The 9,561-nt window shown below is 36.2% G+C and overlaps 1 pseudogene; it reads right to left on the bottom strand.

Moving 5' to 3' along the window:
- Window positions 1–778: 778 nt before the first annotated feature.
- Window positions 779–9,561, bottom strand: part of LOC130462915 (cysteine-rich receptor-like protein kinase 10) — a 33,483-nt pseudogene continuing 24,700 nt past the window's right edge.

Raw genomic sequence — 9,561 nt, 5'->3', positions numbered from 1 at the left:
AAGCCAAAAACCATTGACTATCTTTCCTACTTACACTCTTAGGCATAACAACCAAAACTCTATTTTTTACAAGTTGCTTCAAGCCAGATAAGGTATGTTGCAATGTAGGCACAACTCTACTCCAGAAACTGCTATTTCTGCTCCTCCAAATCATGTATACAGTAGTTGCATGCAATGCTTGCATAAAAAACTTGATTTCTGAACTTTGAGTATTTACTATGACCAATCTCTTTTCTTGTATAGCTTATGTATAACCCGATCAGTTTAACATCGTATCAGAGTCAATCTCACGACTTGGACCTTGACGGTTAATACTCTGGGCCAAATTGAAATGGCACGTGTGAAGGAGAGTGCCGAGTTACGTGCTCTAACCCAAGAAACATCACATGATTGTAATCACTTTACAAGGATAAAAGACTACACGTACCCTTAAAATATAGAGAGATAGACTAACATATAAAATTGGTAGAATATTTCACCTATCATCAATTAGTTTTAGGATGATACTTGTCATATATATACGTTCTCAAGCGCGCTCTTCTCTTATATCACCCGATCAGTTTATGAAAAATGAATTACATACTACCGAGTAATATAAATAAGTTTATACTAACAACAAAATAATCATATTGTCCAGAGGATCATCTCAACCAAAAGGTTAAGCTTATGCTTGAAACCCCAAGATCAGCTTTACACTATCACAGATGCCGTAAAAACTTTATGAAACCGGCAATGACAGTGATTCTTGACGCGCATCCATTTCTCTCTCTGATATTTTCTACCTAGGTTCGGGCTCGGTGATTTTGACGTCATTTACCGATCAACGTGCTAACTTGGCTGATGACTGATCAGACGATGCACAATCCTTATTTGAAACTCTACTCTTTGTGAAGAAAACCGGAGCTACGGGAACCGCAAGAGTAACCGAGTAGCTGTCTAATGTGAGGACTGCGGTTGCCATAGTAGGTCTATCATCTGGAATTTCTTGAACACATAGCAAACCAATGTGTATGCATCTCATAACTTCATCCATTGAGCACGAGTCTCTTATCGTTCGATCTACGAATTCCAAAGGCATGCCATCTCTCCACTGTTTCCATGCCTGCAAAGTTTAAAATATTCTAGTAAAAACCTAGTCAAATCACCATTTTTCTCATTATCTATCAACTAATTAAACAATTACTTCCTCCATTTCTTTGTAAATGTATCATATTGACTTTTTACACTATTTATTTACTAACTTTGATTAATGTTGTAATAGAAACAAAAAAGACAATTAACAACGTAAATAAAAAAAACAAAGGTTTACAATGATTCACTAACAATATGTTAGCTATGTCCACATGCATAGAATATGAAAACCTTATTGATCTTGAGGGTTACGAATTACGGAATACTATTATGTTATAATCTAAAGAGTTCGTACTCTCTAGAAAGATGCGGAACACCAGAAAATAACCTTAAAACATATAAGCCTAGTCCACAATAAAAGTTATCGTGATGGGACTTTGTAGTAAGGAGACTTGACTGATTCAAGATATTTTCTAACAACCACATTCATTGCCAATATATGAAGACAAATTCCGTATTTTAATTATTATTGGGTTAATGTCAATATATATTTTCAAAGTAATTGATATTTATTTAATACTTTGTACTACCTCCGTTTCAGAAAGTTTTTTACAGTTACTATTTGCACGGACTCCAATGCAATATTTAACTACTAATATATCCAATTTCGTATATAGAAAAATTATAAAAACTTGATATTCTGAAAATACATACCAAGACCAATCTAACAAAATCTTACATGTGACGTTTTCATGTATATAATAGTAAGAATTTATGGTCAAATTTTTCATATTTTGGACACATATTTCAAAGAGTAAAGAACTTTCAGAAACGGAGGAAGTATTTAACTAAAGATATTGATGGTCAAACTTAGTATATAAATATTATAGAAATTCAAAATTGTGCATCTACTCCATCCGTCCCTTAATACTCGACCTGCTTTGACTTTTTGCACTATTCACATAATTCACTTTGACCCTATTTTATTTCTAGTATATGAAAACAAATGTTAGTATTTAATATATTGTTGGATTCATCTTAATATATATTTTCAAAATATTAATAATTTATAAGTTCTTATAATATGTAATTAAAGAAATTGGTGGTCAAAGTTATACATTGGCAAGCGTGTCCGGTCAAAACAGGTCGAGTATTAAGGGACAGAGGGAGGAAATACTTAAATTCAAATGCTACCAATACTTAATACTTACATAGCTTAGAAGGTCCTCAGCTTTTCCTGATTCATAAAATGTATTGTTTCTTTTGCCACTAATAATTTCCAAGACCAAGACTCCAAAACTATAAACGTCTGATTTATTAGAGAATTGTCCGTGCAATGCATACTCGGGCGCCATGTAGCCACTGCAAGAGGTGTCATATATATTAAGCAATGGCATAATTTTTATACTTCTAATTCGAACAGTTTGCAACACTACAACAAAAACATTAATTAACAGCGCCAAATCAGTAGCGCTTATCACAAAGCGCTATTATTTGAATGGAATAACAGCACTTTATTTTATATTGCTGTTAAATGAAACCATTTTAATTTCCACTTTAATATAATACAGCGCTTTTTTTTATAGCTATAATCATTTATCTAAAAAAAGCTATAGTAATAATTTTCACATACCGAGAAACCAAATTAAAGAATCAAACCCTTTAATCCCTCCCACGTTCTCCATCCCCCTTCCTCCTTCCACCACGACTTCCACAGTTAACATCGAATTCAAGAGTTCAATCCCGATCTGAATTCAAGAGTTTAACCCCAATCCAAGTTCACTCAAACCGAAATTTCCCAAATCCAATATTACAGAGTTTCCTTGAATCCAAATCCATATATTTTCGTATTTTAGCTTCTTCTTCCGGCGAACGCTTCTCGGCGGCGGCTTATTATCTGGCGAGCATATATTCCGGCTACGTGTGGTTGAATTATCAATTGTGAGTGTCTTCTTAATTAGCAATTCAATTATGTTTTTCAGGATTTTCCATTGTAAATTTTGCGAGTTTTATTAGCAATTTGATATGCTTGTTTATCGCCTAATTATACTAGATGTTAGGGTTTATTAGACCTTTATGATTTTGTGAATGTTAGAAACTTTTTGATTCTGTGAATTTTAGAAAAATTATTTTAGGAATTGGAGTTACAATGTCGTTATTGTTATTGTTGTTGTTGTTGTGCAGTTGCTTCGTTTATATATTGTTGTGTGGTTACAAGTTAGCAACACAAGGGCATGATTATTGCCAGTGAATCCATGAATCAATACATAATGACAGAACCAAGAAAGGTAGGAAAATTTATGATTTACAGAGTATTTCATAAAGTGCAACCAACCCTACATTCCTTGTTCAGAAGAATCCACTTAAACTTGGCCCCTTCAGTATATAGAATGAGTAATTTCACTAAAACTACCATCAAAATAAGGAAACCCTCCAAATCTTTACACACATGCCTAAAACTGTGATTCTCGTATATGTTAATATCAGATATATGTCAAGGCTAAGCAACTATTGAATGACTTATGACATCTTTATTTTTTTTCTTTGGTGGCGAGAAATACAGTGACACTATCTTAAGAGAAGTATGCAAATAACCAAGACTACGGGTTTAGCTAATTAGCTTTCTCCTAGATGTTTTGTTTTGAGATGGATATAGACTTATAGTTTCAGAAATGGGAAAGAGATATGGTTAGTTTCATTAATTGGCAGCATATTGTGTGGCATTGGCTTTGTAATTTTTCTTTTGTGTGGTTGTCAGGTACTTGTACGCTTTGTCTCTTGTCTTGGGTGGATTTGAAATATGTTGGTGTTTATTGAATATTCTTTTGTTCAATATAAATTGCGTAAAATCGTATACAGGTAAGTTACTTATTTCTCCTTTGTTGGATATTCTTTTGTTTTTGACATTCTACATTTCTGCTGGTTGTTTGTTCTGTTAGAGAGACGAGTGATCAACTTAGTTCTTGGCCGACTTGGGGGGTTGGATATCTGGATTCTGCAGTTGGGTGTGGGTAGGGTGCTACTTCTGTCCTGCTTGTGCCTTGTCTGTGTAGGGTGGTCTTGAGGCCTGGTATAAGAAGTAGTGAAGCACCTTCAGTTTTGTCCCATTTTCTAGTTAGTGGTTACTTGGGTAAGTTCTAACCAAGGACTCTTCTGCCCTATTTTGGAATCGTAAAATGTAGAATGAAAATAATCACGTCTGTCATTATATAATAAGCTTATGATCATTATGCAATGAACAAGTTAAAGTTGATCATGACTAATTCGCCTGGCTTGGCCAGATTGATGAGCCCATTTCCAGGAATTGAGGAGGCGCGCAACCCAATTATGCATATAGTATCATAGTGGTCCGACTAGAACAAGTATCAACCTTAAGATAAGTACTCTTTCAAGTGATAAACTCTAAAATAAGTATGTGACGAAATATAGAGTCACCTCTGATCCTCGAAATTATAGAGAACATCAATGCGGTACTCAGATGTAATTAAGAGAGTAATCCTCCATAGTAGAGCTCATGTATACAATAAAAACCTACACTAATAAGAAACTTTTAACTTTTAACTAACCATAACCAGATAGTTTAATTTAGCAGGAGAAACAAATAACGTAACTTTGTTTTCTGTCATCATTAGCTTTGATTAGAGACGATGATCCCACGACAAAAATTAAAGGCCGAGCACAAGGATAAATAAGCGAAGTGGAGAGTTCGTGAATTTGTCCATTACGAACTTTCAAATTTGGGAGATAATAAATCAAATAGTAGTTTTTAGAATCTGACTATACCAGAAACGCAACATATGAAGGATTTGATTGTTTGCTATTTTTGCACATTAATTAGCATAAAGGTGTACATGTTTTGACTTGATTTATTTCTAAATTTTTTGGAATTATACATTTCTCTAGACTTGATTTATTTCCAAATTCAAGTATGTTTTGGCATAAGGGTGGTCTTGAGGCCTAGTATAAGAAGCACTGTCTGTTTTGTCCCATTTTCCCACGCTATCTGTTTTTATACTAGACATGTTAGCCTTGTGATCCATCCCCCCCTTGTTAGAATTATTTGTTACAGAACATGCCTTCAGGGCTCAACATTCCCTCTTTGTACACATTGCTTCCATGTCATCCACATTGGACAAGAAACTCTGAAACTGCAGAGAATAGCTTTCCTAAATGCTCTGATTAAGATTTGGTGGATTATTTGATCAATAACTCTGCTTCTCACACTCCCCAACCATAACTTCTCCTGAAAATTGGGAAAAATCATCATTAGCAGCTTCATAAATGACATTTCCATCCCTATTATCAGAATCAAAATCGACATGTTCAGTTTCCCCTTTCCCACCATCATTATCCTCCCAATAGCGCGACTCTCTGAATTCTCCATCTTCCAAATAGGAATCATAACCTCCTTCAAATCCAGCAACAGTTCCAGCATTTTAAGTCAATTGACTTGAATCTTATATTTAAACTCAAGTGTAACACACAATGTTCTTCTCCCAGCAATGCCATGGATTGTGGATATTATATCATGAGATTCATGAAAGAGATCATCGGCTGGCTATAAGCAAACTCGAATATTTGAAGATGTGTGTATTTTTCTTTGTTCCATTATGCCTAGACATTATTATATGCGTTGTTACTAATTATGTATTTTCTCATTTTGTAGTACTTTCATGGTTGCAATGTTCTGAATCATGATCAAGGACAAATTTATGAAGTCAGACCTCAATGGACGCGTCACGTTCTTCGATCTCGTGTGAATATTGTGGTGGATTAATTATGTTTACGACTGGAAATTGTCTACAACGTTCTAATTTTAGTGTGTTGATTTAGAATTAAAAGAAGTTATATATGACAAGGATACATATTTCTCTTTTCTAGTGTGTATTTAGGCACATATGATTTTAAGTTTGAGACTTTGAGACATTTATTTGACATGATACAAATGAAGTCGGATTTTATATATATTCAATTTGTTTCTTTTTTTTGTGGGGAGCAACATATATATTTAACTCTTACACTATCCTGCTGCTGCATAGGCTCTAAAATGTTTTAACCTTTTGTTTACAGGTACTTGATAATTAAAATTAAATCTAATAACATCGCATTTTAATTAAATGCTATTAATTAATTTATATTAAATTATTTGTTGAGTACATAAAATTTCCTGCCATACCAGAGCTTTAATAACGCTTATTTATTAAACGCTGATAAATGAGGCAATATTAACAGCGCTTTTGAAAAACGCTGTTATTATTTTAACAGCGCTGCTAATTCACAGCGCTTTAAAAGCGCTGTCTTTCATTGAAAAAAGCACTATTAAAAGCTTATTTTGTTGTAGTGCAAGTGAAAATTCGGAATTATACTCACTATGTTCCAACAACTCTACTTGTTTTGTCTTGGCTTTGATCCATTACAAAAATTCTTGCCATTCCAAAGTCTGAAATTTTGGCATTCATATCGGCATCCAACAACACATTACTTGCCTTAAGATCTCGATGTATAATTCTTAGTTGAGAATCGTGATGTAGATAAAGCATCCCTCGAGCTATGCCTCCTATAATTTTGTAGCGCGTAGCCCAGTCAAGTAGTCCTTGACCTTCATGATTGTAAGAAATAAAGGCTATTGAAATCAAATAAATAAGAGAAATTTAATAACTTTACTTGATTGATAATCTCCGGATTACAATGACTGTGTCGTGGTATGAAGGCCACTGACTTAGAAGCGAATTTCGCCACTACCGGTACAGGCTCTCAAGTGACGAACGCCCCCCAAGGTTAACACAATCCTCCTCCTCTAAATTCGTGCACCCGAACTCAGAAGGTGGAACTGCTCAGATCTCTAATAGGGTTTAGGGTTTGTGTTTTTTTGGTATTGTGTTTTTGGGTTAATCTAATATATGTTTTTATTATAACAATATATATACTCCGTATGGGAAACGGAGATCCCAGCCGCACCATGATGATTTATCATCTAACAAATAGGAATTGGATGGTCTGATAACTTTGTGGGAGAATCTTGATATAATTAAAAGTCTTCCACCAAGCCTACGTCATCATTAGGGAATTATAAAAACAAAGCAATGCAAATCTCAATCAATGTCAGCATATCCCACAAGTCGGGTGCGGCAAAGATGCATTTGCCACGGTGCGCCAGTGATAAACACTGCTTCCTCCACATAATTATTTTCTAAGTAAATAAAAAACTTTGCATTATTATTAACAATCTTAGTCAATCCCCCGGCAAAGCTTTTTAAGGCTAAGAGAAACTGAGCAGTAAAATATAGGTTAAGTACTTAAATGTTAGTATCCAAAGGTTTGAACTAACACATAGTGGAGTGGGGTGTTTAACGGTCTAGAAAGTGTCCAAAGGATTGAACTCCTAGATTATTAAAGTTACCCGACAACACGTACCTTGCCATAAGAGCTTGAGCAATTCCTCGATAAATAACACGGCCGCTCATCTTGGGACTCTTAGTGAACGCTCTAGAGAGATATCCCATCACTCATAGAAGGAGGCCATCCCTTCACATTCACCGTAGGTGTTCCGCGAACATTAAGAACATTTAAGTTCAACCTTCCATCTATACAACTCACCGGTCATCTCACGACACCACTAGCTCGAGTGGCCTATGTCTGTGAGGCTAGTTATATAGATCTTCTCACGACACCATTAACTCGAATGGTCCCGGTCTGTGAGGCTAAACAAAGAAGTACCGTATCTACAGAGCATCTCATGACATCACTTAGACAAGTGACCTCGGTCTATGAGGCTAGATACATCCATAGCTTTTAACTCACATACATCATCCCTTTCGGGATGGCTCACCACACGGGTTTAGTATCTCTCAAACCCATACGTCTTGATGAATCAAGTACCTTCCTTCTGTCCAACCCTTTTGTAAAAGGATCCGCTAGGTTCTTCTCCGTTCTAACATATTCCAGAGAAATCACACCATTCACAATAAACTGTCTTACAGACTCATGTCTGACACGAATGTGTCTCTTCTTGCCATTATACACACTATTCTTCGCACCAACTATGGCAGCTTGTGAATCGCAATGAATAGGTACAGAAGGAGTTGGCTTACCCCATAATGGAATGTCTGCTAACAAGTTTCTCAACCAATCGGCCTCTTGCGTCGCAAGATCTAAAGCAATGAACTCCGACTCCATGGTAGACCGAGCTATGCACGTTTGTTTAGATGACTTCCATGAAATTGCACTTCCACACAAGGTAAAAACATACCCACTTGTTGAGCTCACCTCATCACTGTCTGTCACCCAGTTCGCATCACAGTATCCTTCGAGAACTAATGGGAAACCTGTAAAGTTTAAACCCCATTCCATGGTGCCTCTAAGATATCTCAACATATGTTTAAGAGCACTCCGATGCTCCCCTCTTGGATTATGGGTATAACGACTAAGTCTACTTACAGCAAAAGCAATGTCAGGTCTAGTGCAATTCATCAGAAACATAAGACTGCCAATCACCTTGGCATATTCCTCCTGAGAAACACTCGTTCCATTATTCTTGAACAGATGTTTGTTCGGATCACACGACGTCCTCACGGGCACCACATCAAAGCAATCAAACTTCTTCAAGATCTTCTCCACATAGTGGGTTTGAGACAACATGTAGCCCTTGTCGATTTTAGTGACTCTCACACCAAGTATCACATCAACCTCACCCAAGTCTTTCATCTCAAATTTGGAGGACAAGAAGTTCTTATTTTCATCTATGGCATCTATACTAGCACTGAATAATAGCATATCATCAACATATAAGCATATAATCACACATTCAGTACCAAACATCTTTGTGTAGACACACGCATCACTGCCATTCACCACAAAGCCAAAACTAAGGATAGTGTTATGAAATTTTTCATACCATTGCTTCGGTGCCTGCTTCAAACCGTATAACGATTTTTTCAATCTACATACCTTATTCTCCATGCCAGGAACTACAAAGCCAGGGGGTTGCTCCATGTAGATTTCCTCTTCCAGATCTCCATTTAGGAAAGCTGTTTTAACATCCATCTGATGAACAATCAAATTAAATGCAGATGCTAACGCAAATAAGATACGAATAGTAGCTATCTTAGTCACAGGAGAGTAAGTATAGAAATAATCAACACCAAACTTCTGTGAGAATCCTCGAATCACAAGCCTGGCCTTGAACCTTTCAACTGAACCATCAATCTTCTTTTTCCTCTTGAAAATCCACATGCATCCTATGGCCCTACTCCCTTTCGGGAGCTCCACCAACTCCCAGGTTTGATTTGTCAAGATAGATTCAAGTTCACTATTGATCGCTTCCTTCCAGAAACTCGCATCAACGGACCTCATAGCTTCTTCATAGGTTTTGGGATCATCATCTACTACCTGTAGACACACCATTATTTCATCCAAACCATCCATACTTTCCATCTCCGCGAGGAACGCTGTGAGAAATTCAGGTCCAAAACTTGTTTCTGTCCTTTGCCT

The sequence above is a fragment of the Spinacia oleracea genome, chromosome 6, assembly GCF_020520425.1.
Source record: "Spinacia oleracea cultivar Varoflay chromosome 6, BTI_SOV_V1, whole genome shotgun sequence".
Taxonomy (NCBI): Eukaryota; Viridiplantae; Streptophyta; class Magnoliopsida; order Caryophyllales; family Amaranthaceae; genus Spinacia; species Spinacia oleracea.
This window is presented reverse-complemented; position numbering and strand designations above follow the sequence as displayed.